The sequence below is a fragment of the Balaenoptera acutorostrata genome, chromosome 15, assembly GCF_949987535.1.
Source record: "Balaenoptera acutorostrata chromosome 15, mBalAcu1.1, whole genome shotgun sequence".
NCBI lineage: Eukaryota > Metazoa > Chordata > Mammalia > Artiodactyla > Balaenopteridae > Balaenoptera > Balaenoptera acutorostrata.
Window position 1 is genome coordinate 29176761 of NC_080078.1, and position 25217 is coordinate 29201977.

The following is a 25217-nucleotide window of genomic DNA, read 5'->3' on the forward strand; positions in this document are numbered from 1 at the left end:
TATTAAAAAAAAATAACATAAAATTTCTTCCTGGGAATTCTCTGGTGGTCCAGTGGTTAGGACTCCATGCTCTTGCTGTGGAGGGCCTGGGTTCAATCCCTGGTGGGGAACTAAGATCCTACAAGCTGCATGGCCTATAAATAAATAAATAAATAAATAAATAATCAAAGAGCACAGGCCCATTATTTTTTAGAATGTCCCTTGCTTGGAGTTTGTCCAATGTTTTTTCCCCTGATTAGATTCAGGTTAAGCACATATGGTCAGAATACCACACATGTGATATTGGTCCTTCTCAGTGCATTATATCAAAGGCACAGGATGTATATTTGACACATTGCTGGTGACGTTAATTTGGATTATTGGTTAAGATGGTCTCAGCCAGGTTTCTCCACTCTAAAGTTATTACTTTTTAACCTTCCCGATTTATAAATATCTTGCTTGGATTTACTTTGAAACTATGCAAATATCCAGTTTCTCGTCAATCTTTCACCTACTAATTTTAGCACCCACTGAAGATTTTTGCCTGAAACACTCATCACTGTGGTGGCTGCCAGATGGTGACTTTCTAATTCCATCGTTCCCTGCACATGTGTAAGTTGGCATTGTTCTGTAAGGAAGAGCTTTCCCTGCTTACCCAGTTATTCACTCATTTATTTGTTAATATCATTATAGACAAATGGTGAACCAGGGCTCCAGGCACCTTCCATCTGACTCCACCACCTCTAACATGTGGCCTCCAAAGGCACCACAGAGAGGAAAGAAAGACTACACAGAAGAGTACACAGGGGACATTAGGGCTAGGTCTGCAAGTGACCTGTCACATTGTGATGATAAATTTTATGTGTCAGCTTGACTGGGCCACCGGGTGCCCAGATATTGGCCAAACATTGTTCTGAATGTGTCTGTGAGGGTGTTTCTGAATGAGATGAGCATTTGAGTTGGTAGACTGGGTAAAGCAGATTGCCCTCGCCAATGTGGGTTGGCCTCATCCAATCCACTGAAGACCTGGAAGGGAGAATTTGCTCTCTGTGCCTGTCTTTTTTTTTTTTTTTTAATTGGAGTATAGTTACTTTACAATGTTGTGTTAATTTCTACTGTAGAGCAAAGTGAATCAGCTATACGTATGCATACATCCCCTCTTTTTTGGATTCCCTTCCCATTTAGGTCACCACAGAGCATTGAGTAGAGTTCCCTGTGCTATACAGTAGGTTCTTATTAGTTATCTATTTTATACATAGTATCAATAATGTATATATTGTCAATCCCCATCTCCCAATTCATCCCACCCGCCCTGTGCCTGACTGTCTTGGAGCTGGGATATCAGTCTTCAGACCTGGGCTAGAACTAAACCATTGGCTTTCCTGGGTGTCCAGCTGTCTGACAACAGATCTTGGGACTTCTCAGCCTCCATAATCGCATGATCAATTCCTTACAATAAATCTCTCTCTATATATCCTATTGGTTCTGTTCCTCTGGAGAACCCTAATACACACATCTACATATTTCACATATCTTTGGTCAATCCTTGGTACCTGGCCCCCAACCTAACTGCAAGGGAGCCTGGGACCCACAGTCTTCTTGTGAGGAGATGGAATTGGTGAGCTTTGACCTACTCTTTGCCATAGTGTGTCTTTCTTATGATCCTAATTTTCAATTAAGTATTCAATGGAGAGTGCCAATTGTTTCAGTTAACAGGGTTTCTATGATCTACTCAACCATTAAAATAAGAGGGAAATTTTTCACACCAATGGGGAAAGATTGTCAAAACACGAGGTTAAGGGAAAAAAGGAAGAATACAGAACAATTGTCTAATAAGATCCCACTTACAGAAAAAGCACACACCCTACCCATGTATCCTTCCTCAGAAATCTACTGGAGGGGGTAATAAATAAACAAACCAAAAAAGAGGAAGATATGGGACCCAGGCAACAGGAAACCCAACTCAAGAGAAAGAGGAAGGAATCTGGGGGTGATGAGAAGAAAGTTCCCAGGATGGCATCTGTGCACTGGGCTTAGAGAGAAGACAGTCCCAAGTGGAGCAGGTCAAAAGGCTCCTGGAGAGTCACTCCAAGATGAGGCTATGGAAAACCTAATGCACATGGCGGTGGGGAGAGGCGGTGGGGACAGCTGGGAGAGAGAGCTTACAGCTTAATGAGTGGTAAGAATACAGAACATGACACACATGGGAAAACTTAACAATTACTAATGTCAAGAAAGTAAATTTAAAAATGGGCCCCCAAACTCCATGGTATTCAACATGGCTCAGCTGTGAAAGGCACATCCATATTTATAACAATGCAAATACTAACCTAACCAAGATTTTGGTACCACGATGACAGGAGGACAAAAGTAGGGGGGATGCTGGCGGTGGCATAAAACTGAAGTCTAAAGCCTGGTCTTCCATCCTGGGAAGTCAAAAGACAATGCCTGAAGATGAAAAAATCTGAAGTAGAAGTCTAAGCACGTTATTGAGAATTAGAGAGGGTTCAGGAACAAGTTGAAAGTGTTTACCTTAGGGCACCGTGAACAGGGAGCTAGGAATGGGGCAGGGCCTGCTGTTCTTCCTGCAGAACTTGTTTAGTGATTGGATCCTTAAACTAGCAGCATGCATAACTTAGAATTTTTTTTTAATGTAAATTAGAAATAGTGCATAAATCTGTTTCTCTATGCATATGTATGTTTACAAATGTATAGAAAATATCTGGGAGGAGATGCATGGAAGTGGTAACACTGATGCCTGTTGAACTTGGAATGAGAGGAACTAGGGTCCCAAGTTGAGAGGGCGAGGGGAGAAAAGAAGGTCAAGGAACACTCATTTTATCCGTATTATTTTCATCGTATACAAAGTGAAGGTATATTTGTGCAACCAAAGACCATTTTAGAAGATTTTACTTTTTAATAAAGTAAGACAGTGGAGAGAGTTCTCCTTTCCTACTGGGCATGGTCCAGGGCATGGTTCAATTCTCATGGCCTGGTCTGTTCCCAAGTGTCAGTAAAATCTCTAGTCTTCCTGTCAAACAGTCTCTACCTCCTCTCAGTGATTCTAGGAACCCAAGGACCCACAATGACTGCTGGGATGGGTCCAGAAATAGATATATCACAAGGCAGAAAGGTCATTACACACACACACACACACACACACACACAAGGGTGCCCTCCCAGGCTGCTGTCCTTTGGCCAAAAGCCTCTCTGTCTCTCCTATTAACTTTTAAGAGAATTTCTAATTTTAATAAATAGTAAATAATAATACTATCAAGCCATGTTCATATTTCCATTTTCCATCATCTACTACCTTCCCTGCTGGCACTATTTTTAAAACTTGCCGCATCAAACAAAAGCAGCTTCAGAGGAGCAGCGGATCACATCACAGTACTGTTCACTTCTACAGAAAGCCTGACTTTTTGAAAGAAAGCTTTTTTAAAAAGAGAGGTTCTGGGCTTCCCTGGTGGCGCAGTGGTTGAGAGTCTGCCTGCCGGTGCAGGGGACACGGGTTCGTGCCCCGGTCTGGGAAGATCCCGCATGCCACGGAGCAACTGGGCCTGTGAGCCACAACTACTGAGCCTGCGCATCTGGAGCCTGTGCTCCGCAACAAAAGAGGCCGCGACAGTGAGAGGCCCGCGCACCGCGATGAAGAGTGGTCCCCACTCGCCGCAACTGGAGAAAGCCCTCGCACAGAAACGAAGACTCAACACAGTCATAAATAAATAAATAAAAGAACGTGAATTTCTTTAAAAAAAAAAAAAAGAGAGAGAGGTTCTCACCAATTTAGCCTTTCAAATCAACGAGACCTTCCTATCTTATTAAATAGCTGGTGCTTTTGTGAGATCTCTGGGTCGATAGGAAGGTAGTTGTAATATTTAAATTCATTTCACTTATGGGCCTTTTTTAGCAGTTAATGGATATTCCCTTCACCCTGTGCTTGATTCCCCAAATCTGATGTGTTATAATGAAATTATGAATATATGAATAATTTGCACACATTAAATTTTGGAATTGCTCTGAAATGTGTTACCATGTATTTTAAACAATTTTTTTTTTTTTCGGAAATTTCCTGATTAAGAGGTTTTCAGAAATGGAGGTCATCAGTTCTGAGCCATGATTAAAATGAATTCCTTTATTTCTACATTTAAGATTATGTCTATGGTACAAATGATATAATTTTAATATAAATGTGAGCCTACATTAAGTTTTTCACTTAGTGTATTTTCATTGTGTGTTTAATGATATGCAAACTCATGCTTTCAAAATAGATGTCTTTTCCAAACTTCAACAGGCCAAAAGGCTAGGCAAACTCTGCTTTTTAATCACTTTGTTGGGCAAGCCAACTTTGAATGCGTGATTTTTCAAATGCTTTCCTCCATCTTAACAAAGGATTCATTTTATATAGCCTCGGGTATCTAGCCTCAATCCAACAGAAATGCTAACCATAATAGTGAAAGCCAGCATTCACAGTGCTCCTGTGATGCGCTGGGCGTTGTGCTTTGTGCTTTGCATTGATTCTTAGCTAATCTTCACATCAACCTGGTGAGGTAGGTGCAATTATTACTCCCATTCCACAGATGAGGAGACTGAGGCTGAGGCTGAGAGTTTATGGCAAATGCCCAAGGTCCAACAGCTAGTATAGGACAGTGGGGAAAGAATAAAGGGTTTAAAGTGGAAAAGTGAGAAGATCGGATCTCTGTTAAAAAGGGGAGGAAAAGTTAAGCAGCGCGGAGACCAGATGGAAGGCTCTTGCAAAAATTCAGAGGGAGATGACGACCAAAAGTGGGAGCGATGGACATGATACAGAGCAGTGAACACAAGACAAGCTACAGTTGATGTTATGGCTGATTATGTGGGGGAATTGATTCATCCAAAAATATTTGGTGAGTTCTTTCTGTGTTAGACCCACAGCTGGGCACTAGGGATACAAGAGAGAATAAAGAAATATGTCTTGTCAAGTGGAAGAAAAAGCATAAACAAATAAGCAAGCAAAGTAATTAACCAACTGTATTTGTTTCCTAGGTAACAACTTCCACAGCTGGGTGGCTTAATCAACAGAAATTTCTTTTCTCACAGTTCTGGAAGCCAGAAGTCTGAAAACAAGGTGTTGGCAGGGTTGGTTCTTCTGGAGACTCTGGAGAGAATCCTTCCTCACTCCTTCCACCTTCTGGGGGCTGCCAGCAATCCTTGGCATTCCTTGGCTCCAATCTCTGCCTCTGTTTTCAGAGGTATTCTTCCATGTGCAAATTTCCCTCTTCTTATAAGGCCCCTGGTCATTGGATTAGTGCCCACCCTGATCCAGTATGACCTCATCTTAACTTGATTACATCTGCAAAGAGCCTATATCCAAATAAGGCCACATTCACAGGTACTGGGGGTTAGGACTTGGACATATCTTTTTAGAGCACATAATTTAACCCAGTGATAAATTATGGGGAGGAAATGAAAGGGATGCTATTACTTTAAAAGGAGGGAGACCTGCTTAGATAATCAGGGAAGGCTTCTCTGAGGGACTAACACTTAAGCAGAACCAAAAGATAAGAAGGGCTGCTTATTGAAGAGACTGTCTTTTTGCCATTATATTGGGTTGGCTAAAAAGTTCATTCAGATTTTTCCATAACATCTTACAGAAAAACCCAAACGAACTTTTTGGCCAACCCAATATATTCTTGCCTCCTTCCTCATAGATTAATTGACCACAGGTGTGTGGGTTTATTTCTGGGCTCTCTATTCTGTTCCATTTATCTATGTGTCTGTTTTTGTGCCAGTACCATACTGTTTTGATTATAGTAAGTCCCCTACATACAAACAAATTCCATTCCAAGCGCACGTTTGTAAGTCCAATTTGTTCGTCAGTCCAACAATGTTAGCCTAGGTACCCAACTAACACAACTGGTTATATAGTACTGTATTGTAATAGGTTTATACTACTTTTACATAAATAATACATAAAAAACAAACACACACAAAAAATGAAGAAAACATTTTTAATCTTACAGTACAGTACCTTGAAAAGTACAGTAGTACAGCTGGCATACGGGGACTGGCATCATCGAGTGAACAGGCAAGAAGAGTTACTGACTGGAGGAGGGAGAGGAGGTGGGAGATGGTAGAGCTGAAGGATCGTCAGCAATAGGAGACGGAGGGCAAGCTGCAGTTTCGCTCATGCCTGATGCTGATGGCACAGGTTCTGGTTCCTTGCTGGATTCAATTCTATCTATAAGGATACTGTACTACTGTACTCTATACAGTACTGTACAGTAAAGTACACAAAAGCACAACCATGTGACACAAAGCACACACATAACAACGTACACCAGACACGTGAACTAACTTACGTGACGGGACATGCGAACACACGTTCACATCTTTGTAAGTTTGCAACTTGAAGGTTCGTATATAGAGGACTTACTGTACTGTAGCTTTGTAGAATAGCCTGAAGTCGAGGAGCATGATACCTCCAGCTTTGTTCTTTTTTCTCAAGATGGCTTTGGCATTTCAGGGTCTTTTGCGGTTCCATATAAATTTTCGAAGATATGGAAGCAACCTAAGTGTCCAGATAAATGGATGAAGAAGATGTGGTGTATATAATATATAATGGAATATTACTCACCAAAAAGAATAAAATTCTGCCATTTGCAACAATATGTGTGGACCTAGAGATTATTATGCTTAGTGAAATGAGTCAAAGACAAGTACTCTGTCATCACTTATATGCAGAATCTAAAAAATAAAACAAATGTATATAACTAAACAGAAACAGACTCACAGATATAAAGAACAAGCTAGTGGTTACCAATGGGGAGAGGGAAGTGGGGAGGGGCAGGTTAGGGGTAGGGGATTAAGAGGTACAAACTACATGTATAAAATAGATAAACAACAAGGATATATTGTACAGCACAGGGAAATATAGCTGTTGTTTTGTAATAACTTTAAATGGAGTATAATCTATAAAAATATTGAATCACTATATGGTGTACCTGAAACTAATGTAACATTATAAATCAGCTATACTTCAATTAAAGTTTTAAATAGTAAATAAATAAATAGGAAGGGCCAGACTCATAGCAGCCCAGGCAGAGGAAACTGCAAGTGCAAATGCCCTGGGGCTGGATGAACTGTGCTAACAGGTGGGAACTGAAAGAAAGCCAGCATGTCTGCAACAAAGTCCTGGTGGGCAGGCAGGGACCAGTTCCAGGCAGGGTCTTAGAGGCCAAGGGAAGGAGTTTGGATTTTTCTTACATGCAATGGGAAGACAGCCATTGAAGGATTTTAAGCAGAAGACTGACAAGATCTGATTTGTGTTTTTAGAAGCTCATTCTGCCTGTGTTGTGAGAACAGACTGCAGTGGGGAAAAAGGGGGAAGCTGCAGACAGTTATGAGGGGACTGTTACCCCTGACCTTGAGCAAGAGCCTCCAGGGTGGTGTAAGATAGACATGCAGAAGAGTCAAAAGATGTGAGGTGTGTTTTGGAGGAAACACCAATAGGATTTCCTGAAAGTTTTGAAACAATGTAGAGAGAGAATGGAGAGGTCAGTGGTGAGTGCTTGGCTACAGGGGAGGTGGTGAAGGTGAGCGTGAGTTTGTCATTTGAGAGCCCGGATGAAGGGTGATATCAAACTCACCAAAGGGCCTGGGGTTGGCGAAGGAGGGCTTCAGTGCAGAATGATGACTGAGCCCTGACACACGTGGAAGCTCCCATTTGGAAATCTGCCCATCCGGTGCCTCTATTTAATGGGTCTGAGCAGGAACAATGAAATCCAGTCTCTGGTCATCATCCAGCACTTAACACACAGGAGGGCAAATTTCTTTCTACCACGTTGACATTCCGTAGTTCCCCTGGTGGCACAGAGTCCTGGTGGCAGAGAAGACCACAGCCCCAGCACCCCCACTTGGGCAAAGTACTCGACTCTGCGTGGATGTACCGGGCTGTCCATTTGGTGGGATGGGAGAACATTCCAAAGCCCCCAGTGCTGCCCATCACTGAACTAGGAAATCACCTTCTCATTTCTAGATCCAATAGGGAAGAACAAATCTGACTCCATATTGGATCTATTTCTTTTACTTTAACCTTTGTATTCTATTGCTTTTGCTACAAGTTAATCTCGAAAGGGATGTTGCCTATAAGCTTAAATCATACATAATGGCCCATCTCTGGGAACCCTGCCTCCCACATAAAGAGCATTAAGCTAAAGTACCTTTATTTAGCTCATAGGAAACCTCCTGACCAGGCCCACCTGTGAATGGCTGCAGGAAAGAAATTAGCACATCCCCTCTGGAGTCTGACCAGAACCAGGACTTTACCCTCTCCCCTTTTAGTATAAAAGAAGCCTGAATTCTAACTCAGGGAAGATGGTTCTTTGGGACACTAGTCCACCATCTTCACAGTTTGCTGGTTTTCTGAATAAAGTTGCTATTCCTTGCCCCAACAATTCATCTCTCTATTTTATTGGCCTGTCGTGTGGCAAACAGTACGAGCTTGGACTCGGTAACATAGATAGCAGCCCAAAGAGGCCAGAAGCTGTTACTGACAAGCAGACTTTCCCTGTAGAAGCCTCCATCGCCTGGAATCTACTTCACACCTGGAAAAGTGTCATTAGCCAGTATTCATGCCAACCCCGACGTGATCTTACTTCCCTTGGATTTCCCAGGTTGGGCCTCAGAAGGGGATTTGATTGGGCAGCCTTTCTGCTATGACCTCTACCTGATATATTTGTTCTTAAAAATGAATCAAAAGGTAAGAACGATGGCCTTAGGGTCAAAACTCCAGCTTGAGGACCTGGATTCAAAATCTCAGTACTGGTACTTGCTCAAGTTATGTAACTTTCATTGAGTCCCTTAGTCTCTCTGAGAGCCTCCTATTCCTCTTGGGTAAAATAAGAATAATGAAATACCCATCTGCAGGGCGCTGGAGGGTTCAGTGAGCAAGGTGGGTAAGGCCCCAGCACCACGGAGGCCAGCACAGGGTCAAGTCATTTGTGTGGAAAGAACCAGGCTGCCAGCAGCCACTCTAGATACTGCTGCACCCCTATGGGTTCTCTGCTTCCCAAATCCCAAGGGCATCTTGGCAATAATTGGTGCTGCGTAAATGAGGAAGCAGGGTCTGGCCGGCAGTGCCCACACTGACCCCCTCAGTGCCCAGTACCCCCAGGGTGAAGCCAGCTAAGGATGGAAACTGGGAGCCTGTCAGGAGCAAGAGGAGTTTTCAGAATATGGCCTGGAGGGTCCTGGGAGAGTCCTGGGTAGGCCCTGGGCAACACTCTTGAGTCTCAGGGGCTCAGCGTGAAAGACAGAGCCCCCCACCAGCCAGATGTCAGTGCGCATCAAGATAAGTTCGCATGGAGAAAGTGCCCATCCACCTGGGTATTGTTCAAGGAAGCAAGATCCAAATGGGAAAGGGCAGAGGAAAGATTCCTGTGTGATTCATGGACCAAGGGCAATTTCCTGCCTGCCTCCGGGAAGAACAGAAAATAAGTGAAAACTTATGGTTGAAGCAAAGCTTTTGGGTCTGTGGAGATTCTGCAGTGGACCAAAGAGGCCTGGGGCTGGCTGAGTCATCCATGTGGGCGAACGTTTTGTCCTGTCTGCAAAACAGGAGCAGAGCTCCAGAGAAGGGGCACGTGAATGTGATTAAACGTTTGCCCCCCAGCAGCCTCCAAGAGGAAGGCTTCTAAACAGCATCGTTGGGTAACTTTCCATTGCCACTACCTAGAAGAACTAGGGGGAGAGATGGTGAATCTCTCATCCAAAGACAGCATCTCTCTACAACCTTAAATCTTTACAGATGAAATTATTTCCTTCAAAGTAATACAGAGCAAGTGGAAGTGGGTGGAAGGATAGATTAGACTAGTCAGTCTGAGTGGATGGGCGATTGGGATGTGGGGCATTTCTTTAAATTACTAAATGTTTGTTTTTAAATAATGAAAAGGTTTTTAAAATATAATATTCAATACCCAACATGTATGAAAAGGCTTTTTTTTTTTTTTAAGGATTTTCTTTTTTAATTAATTAATTAATTTATTTTTGTCTGTATTGGGTCTTCGGTTCGTGCGAGGGCTTTCTCCAGTTGCGGCAAGCGGGGGCCACTCTTCATCGCGGTGCGGGGACCGCTCTTCATCGCGGTGCGCGGGCCTTTCTCCATCGCGGCCCCTCCCGTTGCGGGGCACAGGCTCCAGACGCGCAGGCTCAGCAATTGTGGCTCACGGGCCCAGCTGCTCCGTGGCATGTGGGATCTTCCCAGACCAGGGCTCGAACCCGTGTCCCCTGCATTAGCAGGCAGATTCTCAACCACTGCGCCACCAGGGAAGCCCTGAAAAGGCTTTTTAAACTCAATATCCTTTAAACAAGAAAGTCTACTTTTAGGAGTTTAGCATAAAGAGATGCAATGCAGATTAGTGGAAAGAGCTATGTAGTTTATAACAGCAAAAAACTGAAAACAACCAAGATGTCTAGCAACAAGAAACTGTTTAAAGAATACTTATGGAATACTAGGCAGCTGTTTAAAGAAAAAGATGATGAGAAACAAATAAAAATTAAGAAAACATATTGGTATTTTAAGTTACAAAGGGATAATTTCCCTAACATATGAAAAAGCTCCTGCAGATCAACAATTCACCAAAAAAAAAAAAAAAAAGGCAAAGACTATGAAAAAGAAATGTGTGTGTATGTGTATTTGCACAGAGAAGCAAAGATCACAATTTGGTAACACATCTTATTGGGAATGAGAATTAGTACAATCTCTGTGGAGAAAATTTAGCAGTATCCACAGATATTGCAGTATCCGTATCTATAGCAATACTTATTGCTAAATTTACCCAGCAACACCACTTCTAGCAATTTATTCAATTTGCATAAAACAAAGGATGAACAAGCTTTTTCACTACAGCACTGTTTGTAATAGGAAGACTGGAAACAACCTAAATGTCCACAATAGGAGACTGGTTAAATAAATTGGGATGAAATCAATTCAGCAGAAGCATGAACAGTGACCAGAAGTGATCATGAGAACATGAGCACCCTGGCCCATTCACAATCCTAACCTGACCCTGAGAATTCATAGGGAATGGATTTAGGCTCAAGCCAGTCTTTTCTAGACTCCAAGGGGCAGAGTGATTCCAGATAGCACTTGGGGACATGTAAACCCTGAAGTCGACTTTTATGTTCTAACACGGAAAGATGGCCGTGAGACACTATTAAGTTGGGGGAAAGGTTACAGAATAGTAATAATTCATGCTGTCATTTCTATCTAAAATTTAAATATCATGTATCGTGTTAGTATATGCATAGGAAAAAATTGGAAGAGTATACACCAATCCATTAAAGCAGTTATTAAGTGCCTACTATGTGCTAGGTGCTGAGAACATACAGATAAATAAGGAATTAGAATGTCAATTCCATGAAGGAAGAGGACTTTGCTGTTTTGTTTCTGTTTTAGCTCCAGTGTCTGGCACATAATATATACTCAATTAATATGTATGGATTGGAAGGAAGGAAGACAGGAAGAAAGGAAGGGAGGGAGGAAGGAAGGAAGGAATGAATGGAGGGAGGGAGGGAGGGAGGAAGGAAAGAAGGAAGGAAAGGAAGGGAGGGAGGGAGAGAGGGAGAGAAGGAGGGAGAGTCCCAGCCCACTCATTGCTCACAGTTGCTCACAGCCTAGTGTAGACACAGGTGTGAGCAGATGAGACAGGGCAGCGCAGAGAACTCTGGGAGAAAAGGACTCTGAGCTAGTAGGATCTTTGCATAAACTATCTCTCATCCTTGTGTCATCACCTCCCTTTCAACAGAAGAGAAGTCAGTTGCAAAAGTCATGGCCACGGAGCCCATTTTCAAACTCAAAGCTTATCCAGCTGCTGGGCGCCCTCTTCTTTAAGAACAACACTTGGCTCTGTAAATGAGAACCAGATTATCCAGCCTGACTTGGGGCCAGGAGTGCTGGTAATGAACGCTTCCAAACTGGATCTTAGAGAGGCAGAAACTCTTGGAACAAAACGACGCATTTTGACAATTTCTGGGAGACTGGCTTCAGTCAACTCGAAGGTGACACCCAATGTCGCTATGGGGAACTACAAAGAAATCCTGAACGATGGTTCCAGAAGAGGGAGCCTTACTGGATGCTTGCCTTTCTTCGTTTTTCAGTTAACTCCATGAGGTTCTCAGGGAGGCCGTGCTAAACAGGGAGAGCTTGCCAGGGCTGTGTGAAAAGACCCTCCGACTCAAAAACCCACCCAAAGTGAAATGAACACATCCCTGGTGGAGGGGGCGGGGGTGCTATGGCTTCTCTCTGCCTGAATAAGCAGGTGACGATTTCACTACTGGGTTCTTCTCTGATTCCTTTCCTATAGCATTTGCTTAATTACAGTTGCATTTGAATAGCAGAAGCCTAAAAACTCTCCTGAGACACATTTGCGGAGGGCCCTGCAGTCATCCAGATGCAGGTAGGAATCTCTACTCTGTCTCTTACCAGCTGTGTAGCCCGGGACACATTCCTTCATCTCCCTGAGCTTCAGTTTTCTCACTCGTAAAATGGAGATGATGATACCTATTTTGCAAGATTGCCGTGTAGATTAAATGAGATGTCCTATGTGCACATAAAATAGAAAAGGCTTGGTAAGTGTTGATGTTGTTACTATTATTGGTAACATTTACTGAGTCTTTACTAAGCCTTACTAAGCCTTTGACATGTGCTGCCTTTTAAAATCCTTACAACAACCCTATGAAGTCGCTAGTATTTCTATCCTCATTGTGTAGTTGGGGAAAACTGAGGTCTGTAGGGAATGGTCAAGGTCGTGTACTAATACACAGCCAAGTTAGGATTCAAATCCAGGCTATCAACCTGAGAGCTCCCATAGTGAATCACTATTCTATAGTGGCTCCTGTATGAAATTGTTTAGGAGGCCATTCAAGATTAAATGTACCCAGGGACTTCTCTGGTGGTCCAGTGGTTAAGACTCCACACTTCCACTGGTTCCATCCCTGGTCGGGAACTAAGATCCCTCATGCTGTGCAGCCCAAAAAAAAAAGAGGCAAAGGACCTGAATAGACATTTTCTCCAAGGAAGATAAAATAGCCAGTAAATAGCCAGTAAGCACATGAAAAGATGGCCAACTGCCCAACATCATTAGCCATCGGGGAACTGCAAATCAAAACAATGATATACCACTTCAGATCCACTAAGATGATCATAAAAACAGACAACACGGACAACAACAAACATGGAAAATAACAAGTGTCGGTGAGGATTTGGAGAAATCTGAACCCCCATACCTTGCTGGTGGGAATGTCAAATGGTACAGCCAGCTTGGAAGACAAACTGGCAGTTACTCAAAAGGTTAAACATAGAGTTACCTATGACCCAGCACTTCCAGGTGTATACTCAAGAGAATTGACATAGAGTTACATATGACCCAGTATACACCAGGTATATACTCAAGAGAATTGAAAACATATGTCCACACAAAAACTTGTACATGAATATACTACCCTTACTCTCTGTTCATAGCCAAAAGGTGAAATAATCCAAATGTCCATCCATTGATGAATGGATAAACAAAATAGTATATGTATATATGTATACATGTATATAGTATATATGTATATCAACACAATGGAATATTATTCAGCCATAAAAGGAATGAAATACTGATACATACTATAACATGATGGACTATGAAAACATTATGTTCAGTGAAAGAAGTCAGTCACAAAGGACCACACATTTTATGATTCCATTTATACAAAATGTCCAGAACAGGCAAACTCAGAGAGACAGAAAGTAGATTAGCGGTTGCCAGGGACTGAGGAGTAGATGTTGGGAGGAAACGGGGAATGACTGCTAATTAGTAAGGAGATGAAGAAAATGTTCTAAAATTGGTTGTAGTGATGGTTGCCCAACTCTGAATATACAAAAAAAATGAATTGTTCACTTTAAATGTGTGAATTGTATGGTACGTGAATAAATCTCTTTTTAAAAAAAGATTCAATGTATAAGTAAATTTTAAGACCTTTGTATTTGTCACATAGCTCACACACATCAAGTAATCCTTACTGAGACACATGTCACAATTTTTACTCTGGGAAAGCAGAGTTCATGGGCCAGGTCCCAGGACAGACACCAGTTGAAAAACTAAGAACTCACCAGTGAATGACCCAACTCATTCTAGTCACATGCCAGACCCAGAGTCAGTTACCTGCGGGCTGGGGGGCTGGGCAAAGCCTATTTGGACACGTAGTGGTACGTCTCCCTTCTAGATACCTCAATTAAATTGCTCACAGACTGTCTTTATTGCTGTTCAGTGGTGCTTTACTCTCTTGATGAAAGATGGGCATGGTTCATGCTTTCCAGCAACTGTATCACAGCAGATGATCTAGCAGCTGACTTCTTATTCTTTGGACCATCCCGTCCTGTTTCTAACTGATACAATTTCTCCAGGGCTCTGGGAAGTTGGAGGAGGGGGGCATGCCTTCTCCCTTGCCCCTCACCCCTTTTCACCATCAACTTACCTGTCAGACCCTAAGCCAAAATTAAGGCTAACATTAAAATTAACCCTCCTTAGGGTCCAAATGAAATTTAGCAAATCATCAGTGTCTTAGTCTGTTTGGGCTGCTATAACAAAATACCATAGACTGGCTGCTTTATAAACAACAGAAATGTATTGCTCACAGTTCTGGAGGCTGGAAGTCCGAGATCAGGGGACCAGCATGATCAGGTAAGGTGGTGCAGAGTTCTCCCTGTGTCCCCACAAGACAGAAGGGGACAAAGGAGCTCCCTGGCGCCTCTTTTAAAAGGGCACTAATCCCATTCACAAGGGCTTGGCCCTCATGACTTAAGCACCTCCCAAACACCCCACCTCCTGATACCATCACATTTAGGGTTAGGATTTCAACATATGAATGTGGGAGAAACACAAACACTCAGACCATAGGAATCTATGAAAGTAGAAAGCAAAGATGTCTGCTGATCTAGTGAAGAGATTCCGCCTTGCCTGTCCCAAAGCTCCCACTTCCTGTGAGGAGAAGGCAGGAATGCTGTGTCACACACCTCCAGGAGACAACATTCAGATCATTGTTCCTGGAAAAGTGGAGCCCCGATTTGAGCGGGCACAGCCTACACAGCTCTAAAGAGAGGAGATACCTCTCAGAGTGGAAACAAAGGATCCCTGCACTCATCTTCATATCCTCAAAACATCACTTCACCTCCCAAAGTAGCATCGACCACACCACCTGGGGCTTTGTGGACTTGGTAAATATTTTGTTTCCCCAACAGTATTCTAAGCATTGAAGGCAGGGAAGATAACTTATTTTCCTTGGAATCTTCCACATAACCACATAAACAGTTATAAATCAAAACTTTGGACACATGGAGCAGTAGGCTGAATAACAGCCCCCCAAAGAAATCCACAGCCTAACCCCAGAACCTGTGAGTGTTACCTTACATGGCAAAAGGCACTTGGCAAATGAGTTTGCAGATTGAGTTACGGATCTTGTGATAGGGAGGTTATCATGGACTATCTGGATGGGCTCAATGCAGTCACAAGGGTCCTTATAAGAGAAAGCCATGAGGGTTAGAGTCAGAGAAGGAGAGGTGACAGCCGGAGCAGAGATTGGAGTGATGGAGGACTACGAGACAAGGAATGCGGGTGGCCTTTAGAAGCTAGAGAAGGTGAGGAAATGGATTCTCCTCTAGAGCTTCCAGAAGGAAGGCAGCCCTGCTGACCCAACTTGGACTTCTGATCTCCGGAGCTATAAGAGAATAAATTTGGTTGTTTTAAGCCATTAAGTTTATGGTGATTTGTTACAGCAGCAATAGGAAATACACATGGTAACATCTTCCTCCTCCTCTTGTTCATCATTATCTTGGTGAACACTGATTGAGTTTACTGATGTAATCTTTGTTAAAATGAATAAATGGAAGGTACTATTATTACCCCTATTTTACAGGTGAAGAAACTGAGGCTTAGGGAGATTACATAATGGAAGGTTTTGCTTTTGTTTTTGTTTTTTTGGTTGCAAACAGCAGAAAGAGACTCTGGCTAGCAGAAAGGGAGAATGACCCCAAGAAGTATGAAACATGGAGGAAGTACGATCTGGGCAACATGGCGGCCGCTGAACATGTGTCTTCCCTGGTGACACTTTGCCCTCCACTACGCCTTCTTTATGAACTTCTCGCCTTTTATTCGTGAAGTATTTGTTGAGATCTTACTATATGCCAGGCCCTAGGCTAAGCACCAGGGATATAATGTTGAACCAAAAACCAGGCACGATTCCTGCTCTCATGATGCTGTGATGCTTACAGCCAAGTGAGAAAACACATTAATCAGATCATCACCCTGAAAGATGATACATTGCAACTGTACTAACTGCTGTGAATGCAAAATTCGAGGAGTGCAAAGGACAGGGGAGCAACAGGTGAGCTGACGTGTGGGGAATGAGTAGGAGTTACTAAGTATTAAGAGTTGGAAAGGAACAGCCACCTACCCCTCAGTGGTGTCCTAGATGATAACAGAACATTTTAAAATTTTTGGTTCTCTTTCTCCATATTTAGTACCACTGCTGGAAGAGAGAGATGCAGCAATACCACATGGAACTTCCTGCTGATGATAACATTTTTTTCTATTATTTCTTTATTGTGGTTATTGTGATAAAACATATATAACATGAAATGTGCCATTTTAACGATTTTAAAGTGAACCATGCAGTGGCATTAATTACATTCAGCATGTCGTACAACCATCATCATCACTATCTCTTTCCAAAATTTTTCATCACCTCCAACTCACTAAACAATACCTCCTCATTCCCCACTTCCCCCAGCCCCGGGTAACCTCTATTCTTTCTGTCTCTATGAATTTGCCTCTTCTAGGTACCTCATATAAGTCAAGTCATACGAAATGTGTCCTTTTGTTAGCATAGTGTTTTCAAGGTGCATCCGTGTTGTGGCATGTATCAGAACTTTATTCATTTTTATGGCTGAATAATATTCCATCATATGGAGATGACACTCTAAGCCTGCATCCATTCAAATATAGTGCTAGCCTTCAAGTGAGTTTCTTCTTGGACACATCCCTATGTTTGTTTCTCTTATAGTTTCCCCCATCTGTAAACTGGGAACATTTCTTAAAGGCAAGGCACCACAGAGAAGCAAATTCTTCAGCCAAAGCTAGTCCACAATATCTTGGGGCCACACTGTAGGTGGAGCAGAAATGGATGAGATGCACAGAACTCCAGGTGTGTGTACTCCACCATCAGTACAGTCACCCCTCAGTATCCATGGGGGACTGGTTCCAGGATCCCCTCAGATACCAAAATCCGTGGATGCTCAAGTCCTTATGTAAAATGGTGTAGTATTTGCATGTAACCTACGCACATCCTCCCATATACTTTAAATCATCTCTTGATCACTTATAATACCTAATACAATGTGAATGCTATGTAAATAGTTGCCAGAGCACGTGGCAAATTCAAGTTTTGCTTTTTGGAATTATCTGGATTTTTTTTCCCCAAGTAGTTTTTTTTTTTTTTTTTTTTTTTTTTTTTTTTTTTCAAAATTGACTTTTTTTTTTTTTTTTTAAATTTTTATTTATTTATTTATGGCTGTGTTGGGTCTTCGTTTCTGTGCGAGGGCTTTCTCTAGTTGTGGCAAGCGGGGGCCGCTCTTCATCGCGGTGCGCGGGCCTCTCACAATCGCGGCCTCTCTTGTTGCGGAGCACAGGCTCCAGACGCACAGGCTCAGCAATTGTGGCTCACGGGCCTAGTCGCTCCGTGGCATGTGGGATCTTCCCAGACCAGGGCTCGAACCCGTGTCCTCTGCATTAGCAGGCAGATTCTCAACCACTGCACCACCAGGGAAGCCCTCCCCAAGTAGTTTTGATCCATGTTTGGTTGAATCCACAGATTCGGAAACTGTGGATACAAACGGCCAACTGTACTCCACCCAGCAGCCGAAATGCACCTAGGAAAAATGTTCAAATACCCACAGTCCTCCATCCCAGGCTAAAGCAGGGCTGCCAATCCTCCTGTCTCCCCAGGGCAGGCAGGCAGTAGAAATGACAAAAGCAGACTGAGCATTAGAAAACCAACACAGGCTTGAGGATAAGTGGGAGACAGTGGGGAGTGGTGGGGACTGTGGAGAACTGGAGAGAACACGGTCCCTATCTGCTCCCATCACCGCCATGTGGGAATATGAACCCAACGCTGTCAGAGCCTTCTGTTAAAATATGCTGGAAATCTGGGTTTTTATGTGAATTTGCCTGATTTTAAATGCTGGCAATTAATTTTAGAATATTAAACACAAAGCAGCCAAACAAAACATGTCTGGTGGTTGAATATAATCTGAGGATGGCCAGGTCCAAGAGCCTACTACTACGAAAAGACACAAGACCAATGCCTCTCCCCCATCAGGACCAAGAACTGATGGTAGAGGGCAAATTTCTTCTGTCTAAATTGTTGTGTGGTCTTGAGCACATCACTTCCCCATGATGGACCTCAGGACCCTTAATCTATGAAATGATGGGGTAGACCAGATGTCCTCTAAGATCTCTTCCATCTCTGATATTCTAATATTGGACCTTCTTTAAGACTCTGCCCCCAAAGAGAACCCAGGGGACAGTCTGTTTATTTTTATAATTGTGGTAAAATACACATAACATATAATTTACCATTAGTGGCATTTCGTACATTTATAACATTGTGCAACTATCACCACTATCTACCTCCAGAACACTTCTTCACCCCCAAAAATCTGTCTTCCATGTGCCTGAGTTTCAAGGAAAAGGAGGCTCATATCTGATCCTGAAATTGATTGCCTTAAGAAATAAATCAAAACCCCTTGGTAGGTGGGGTGCAAGAGAGAGGAGGAAGGGAAGGAAAGAGGAGCAAGTCACAGTGTATCAGGTGGTAGCTTAAGTCTCAGGAGCACAGCCATGCAGCCAATTGATGCCACCCGCAAGGCCAGCTCTGCTCTCCTGAGGTCTCAAAGGGGCCCTCATCACCAGCTGAGCACAGACAGAGGGCCCTTGCTGCCTTGGGCCCAGCTGTTATTTTCTATTCAAGTACAAAGCATTTCATCCAGCAGGAAAGCCCTCCCTGAGTCTGCAACTCCCTTCCCCCACCGGGGACACATCACTAGGATTAGATAGAAAGGGAAGTGCATTCATGAGTTCCTGGTTTAGGGGGACCTTCACGTGCACCCTTTGAGAGGCTGATGGTTTGAGAGCCCTGCCCATTGTAATGACAGCAGCATCCAAGTCTTTCCCTCATTAGCAGGAAGGGAAGTGAGAGCACCCAGCCCTCAAGTCTTCCTTCCTCTCCCCAGGGTGTTTGTGTAGCCAGTTTCAGGGTGAACTGACAAAAGAGGGACATGGAACAAGTTTGTCCATAAGGCTAATTGTGCCCAGTTGAAAGGCTGGACTTTTCTGAAAAGATGTTATTGGTGTTTATATGATCTTCCTTTTATGAAATGATGATGGAGTAGATGGGACTTTTAAAATTTTGTTTGGTTTTCTTTTGTTTTAATTTGGCAAAAGGAAAAGTTAACTTTGTCCTTTACCCAAATTTTTGGAAAATTCACAGATCTGTGAAATTCTAAATTCTGGTGAGACCCTGGCCTACTTGTGACTAAGAGCAGCCCCCAAGCAGGAAGGGTTACATAGGCAGGATAAGAACACCGTGCTGCTGCTTTTAATTGTCCTGATGAAGGAGCATGTCAACCCTTCAAAAAGTAAAGAGAACAGTATAACAAACCCTCATATACCATCACCTGGCTTCAAAAATTAACAACTACGGGCCAAGCTGGCTTTATTTTTACCCCCACCTACTTCCTCCTGGATTATTTTGAAGCAGTGCCCAGATATCACATCATTTCGACTGTAAATATTTCAGAACGTATGTCTAAAAGGTAAGGACTCTTTTTGAGAAAACTTAGCCAAAATACAGTATTATACCAATAAATTTTAAAATTGAAGTATATTTGATTTACAATATTGTGTTAGTTTCAGGTGTACAAAGTGATTCAGTTATAAATTTTTTCACAATTCTTTTCCATTATAGGTTATTACAAGATGTTGAATATAGTTCGCTGTGCTATACAGTAAATCCTTGTTGTTTATCTATTTTATACATACCTATAATTTCTTAATATCATCAAAGTCTTATTAGACATTCCTGACACACACACATTCTCTCTCTCTTAGTTTCTTCAAATCAGGATCCAAATAAGATCCGCACATTGCAACTGGTTGATATGCTTCTTAAGTGTCTTTTAATCTACAGGTCCTCCCTCCATCTCTTTTTTTTCGCCCCTTCCAATTTACTTGTTGAAGAATTGGGTCATCTGTCATTTGTCCTATAGAGTGCCTACATGGAGTCATTTCATATCCCCCATGGTCCTCTGTATTTCCTATTAACTGAGCGTTAGATCTACAGCCTTCTGTATATTTAGGTTCAAGTTTTTTGCCAAAAAATTATTTCAGAAATGGTGCTGAGTGTGTGTTTATCACAGGCACACAATGACTGACTGTCTTTCTGTGGTGTTAGAAGCCACTGATGCCAAGACCCACCAATTCATTAGGACTGATTCTATATTTCTATTTGGTGAGGTCATCGGGTGACCAGCTTCTCCTGGTTTGCCTGGGACTTCCCCAGTGTTATTACCTTGAGTCCTGCATCCCAGGAAACCACTCCATCCCAAGGAAACCAGGTCAGTTGGTCACGCTAGCTGAGGTTCCATGTTCTCAAGAAGTCATTCTTCCCATGACCCCTCCTTCCCTTTGCCATACTGGGCAGAGAACTCAGAGGCCAAATGTGGGTAACAGATCAGAGAATGCAGCGGTAGGGCTGCTGTATTAAGCAGCCAGTCCTGGGTGTGGTTGACACCTTAGTGGCTGCCCACTCAGCTTTCATTTCTACCTTCCTTGCGATACCCTGATTTTTGTCTAGGTAGTGATCTCTCTACCCACATCCCCAGTGCTTCAGAAGAGCTGACCACAGCCCCAGCTCTAGGGATGGGCTTTCCCTTTCCAGAACCAAGGCCCAGACCAGTAAGTACATGCCATTCCCCAAGCCGCAGCTTGGGCCAATGAATCCCAAGAAGTGGTTTGCTAGGGGCATTGGGAAAACATTCTCTCTCTTTTTTTCCCTAACATACTATGAACCATTTCAAGCACACAATTGAATGATTTTTAGTAAATTTACTTAGCTGTGCAACAATCACCACAATACAGTTTTAGAACATTTTCATCACCCCAATAAGACCCCTCATGCTCATTTATAGTCAACTCCAGTCCCACTCCAAGCCCCAGGCAACCACTAATCTATGTTCTGTCTCTATGGATTTGCCTCTCCTGAACATTTCATACAAATAGAATCATACAATGCATGGTCTTTTGTGACTGACTTCTTTTACTTAGCATATTTTTAAAGTTTATCCACATTGTAGCAGTTATCAGTACTTCACTCCTTTTTATGACCAAATAATATTTCATCATAAGGATATACCACATTTTGTTTATCCATTCATCAGTTGATGGGTTGTTTTGATTTTCTGGCTATTATGAGTAATGCTGCTGTGAACATTCTTGTACAAGTCTTTATGGGGACATATGTTTTTACTTCTCTCAATTATAAATACCTAGGAAATTGATTGATCATATGGTACATTTATGTTGACGTTTTTAATAAACTGCCAAACTGTTTTCTAAAGTGGCTGCACCATTCTACATTCCTACCAGAAACGTATGAGCGTTCCTGTTTCTCCACACCCTCACCATTTGTTAATTCCGTCTTTTTGATTATAGCCATCCTGGTAGATATGTAGTGGTATCTCGTGGTTTTAATTTGCGTTTCTGTAATGCTGAATGTTGTTTAGCATCTTTTCATAAAGCATATCCTCACTCTTAAGAGCAAGGCATGAAGAAAGAACAGTCTTGTTTCTTCTAAACAGATGTGAGGTCCATGACCTTCCCATTATTCTAGGACGAAGTGACTCAGAGGAACAGTTTCAGAGCACTGATGAAACAGTACTCAAAGTCCATCCAACCTCCAGACTCCTTCAGTCACAGGAACCAAGAAATCCTTCGTATTGTTTAAGCCAGCTTGAGTTGGATTTTCTTTAACTTGCATTCTATTGAGTAGAGTAGAGAAAGACACATTTCCTTATCAATTCTGAAGCAAACACCAAGCATTTGGAGTAAACTTTGCATGCTTGCTGAGGTGAGGACAAAGGATTCAATCCAAATAGCACAAAGGACTTGATATAGGGAAGCAACTGCCTCTAGCAGAGAGATCAAGGAATAAGAATAAAGGAAGGTAAGAGAAGAGAATGAGCTAAAAGTGGGAAGCTGAAGAAAAGAACACTAAACTGAACCACAACCAGAATATTATTTTAGCCCAAGCTAAGAAGTGTGTAAAGGTCCTTCGTAAGAAAATACAAGAAATTAATATCAGAATGAATCCCATTGTATAGAACACATAACCCACTGTGTGCCTTTCTATTTAAGTTATTAAAGTTATGGAGTTTTCATTCCATAGTATGGGTTCAGTCATTCTCTATTTACCCTTTTCTCATCTTAATAAAGTCCCAATAGCCCCAATATTGGTTAGACGTTGGATAATTAATACCTAATAGTTGCATAGATAAAATAAGATGGAGAAAACTATATGACTTTAACAGCAAATTAAGAATCCCTTCTAGGGAGGGAACTGTCTTGGTTGGTAAAGATGACTAGATAAGTGCTTGGGTCAGAAAGTGAGTCTCCTCTTTTTTCTCAGGCCTTAGGTACCAAGGCTTCAGAGGAAGTGGAAACTATCCAAAAAAACAGAAAGAGAAGAAGCTGGACTCCCCAGGGGAATCCCAGAGGGAGAGGATGGGGGGCAGAGACAGGAAAAGGAGAGGAGATACAAAGCCAGTAAGACGGTAGGAAGCTATGCACTATATGATGGAGCCACTCTCTACAATTTCCCCTAAAATCTCTGCTTGATTGGCTGTTGTGGAAACTGAAGAAGTTGAATTCACATTGGGTTTGACATGGTGTGGGAAAGAGACAGCACATAAACAAACCAGAACCCCAAGAGGCAGCGGACACCAGGAAAATGTAAACCTCCTGGGAAGAAGCAGAAATCAAGAGGAGGACTTTGGATTTCCACATGCCCTGGGGTGTAGGATGGAAGGTGTTTCTAAGACAATTTCGTATTTCATCTAGCTCTACTGTGGCAGGAAGGTCCCCAGCTGGTGTGTGAGTTACACACACATATCTGGACTAGATGAAGCCGGTGAAGCCCCTGCATCCATACGCTGGAGAGAGACCACAGCAAACTCTGGGTCCCACTCTTAGAGATGCCTATGCCCGGGGGGTTCATTCTATTCAGAGGAACTCCATACACCTTCCCCACTCTCACTGCAAGACCACTACTGTTTGCTGGCTTTCAGGCTATCCCTATCCATAGTGGAAACCTGGGTTCAAATCCCAGCTCTGACAGATACTAGCTGTGTGACCTCCAGCAAGTTACTGATCTTCTTTCTAAGCTTCAGTTTACTCATCCATAACATGGAATCAGTAAAAGTAGCTACCTAATAGGGTTGTCATGAGGAATAAATATGGTGATGCATGCAAATGGCTTAGCACAGTGCCTCACATACTATGCCATCCATTACATGTTAATTACATGTTAGCAGTTATTGTTGTTGTTGTTATTACTATTACTGTTGTCCCATCTAAGGATAAAGCAGGAGGGCAGCTGGTGGCAATAGCTTTCACAGAATTATTTAATCTCATAAAGTCCTTGATAAGGACTTTGTCATGTAGCCCAATCTCCCAGCTGATGTTTGATCCTACTAGGTTGTCTACAACACCACTCTCTTCCATCAGGTGGCCTGTTCCATCTTTTGGACCGTTGGAAAGTTCTACCTTGTTGCTGAGGACGTTTGGAGCTGCTTCCTGTGCTGAATGGTTTCCACTTACCCATCCAGATCCACTCTACCCTGCTTTCTGCCCCAGGATGCTGAGAAGTGTGGACCACATCAACAGTAGCTAATCCTTGCTCTCTTGCTCAGAGCTGGGTTCAGCCAGTTGAAGACACTGGCAGGAGAATAGCCCACAGGAGGAACGAGGCTGGGGTATAAATATCCTTAGCTCCTTCCCTGCCAAGACACGGCGTGCTGGCTGCATTCCTCTACCAAAAGCCACAGCTCTTGCCAGGCAGCCCTGTCGTACATCTATAGCTCTTTTTTCTGGGTTCTGGTAACTGGTCTCTCTGTCTGCAAATTCAAACAGGAAGGTAAGTGCTGTGATCAGGGGAGCAGAGACTGAGATGGGAGCAAAGAGAGGGGGCATCCAACTCAGACTGGGGGAATAAAGAGGGTCAGAAAATGTTTACCCACAGGCTCCTGAAATTGCAAGCCTTCTGCTCGTGATCAAAGCTAGTAATTTTCCTTATGTTTAGGCCAGAAGCATCTGGGGCCGGTGAACTGGTCTGGTTTCCAGCAATTTTCCACAGGTCGAGGTGAGCTTGGGAGGGCAGGAAGCGGTTTTGCTCACTGCTATGTCCTCAGAACCCAGCACACGGCATGAGGCTGCCAAGCTGTACAACTCCAGGGGCACCATGCGTACTTTGTATCCTCTGTGAATTGCACCCCATCGCCCGAGAAGTGCACAACATAGGGAACTCTATCAGTAGGCGCTCAATCAATACAGATCTGTCAAATAAATGGATGAGAGAATGAGCTCCAGTCCCCAAACCAAACCAGCCACAGACTCATTTCATTTGGAAGATTTCTCTATGGATCATGACAGGGAGAAAGGAAAAAAGCCTCAAGTAAGTGGTTGTGAAGTAAGTGAAAGTGGTTGCATTAGTCAGGGTTCTCCAGAAAAAGAGAACCAATAGGAGACATATATTAAAAAAAAAAAAAAAAAGCTTATCAAAAGACAACCCACTCCCACCAAATGCAGTATCTGTGAAATGCAATAAAACAAGGTATGCCTGAAATAATAATAAAAATGTCCCCCCACCACCACACACACACAGGTTTAAGGAATTGGCTCACATGATCTTGGAGGTTGAGAAGTCCCAATGTCTACAGCTGGTGAGTTGGAAACCCAGGAAAGCCGATGGTTGTAAGTTCCAGTGTGAGTCCTGAGTCCCAAGGCAGGAAGAGACAGATGTCCTGGCTTGAAAACAGCCAGGAAGAGATCATGAATTCTCCCTTACTTATCCAGTTCTCAGTTTGGAGAACTGAGTAGTTCTCC

General features: G+C 42.8%; 1 protein-coding gene across 4 annotated transcripts in view; it reads right to left on the reverse strand.

Annotated features, from left to right (window-relative positions):
• Nucleotides 1-25217, reverse strand: part of TNFRSF17 (TNF receptor superfamily member 17) — a 117206-nt gene that overhangs the window by 26610 nt on the left and 65379 nt on the right. The window contains exons 3-5 of one of the 4 annotated variants that reach the window (XR_009005401.1): nucleotides 7608-7837; nucleotides 6395-6529; nucleotides 5965-6199 (exon numbers count right to left, since the gene is read on the reverse strand). The exons of 1 other annotated variant lie outside the window; for it this stretch is intronic. The gene's annotated coding sequence lies outside the window, so the exon portion shown is untranslated. Of the gene's footprint in view, nucleotides 1-5964; nucleotides 6200-6394; nucleotides 6530-7607; nucleotides 7838-19949; nucleotides 22097-25217 lie in introns of those variants that run through there. 2 more of the 4 variants (XM_057529124.1, XR_009005402.1) reach the window with 2 other exon arrangements.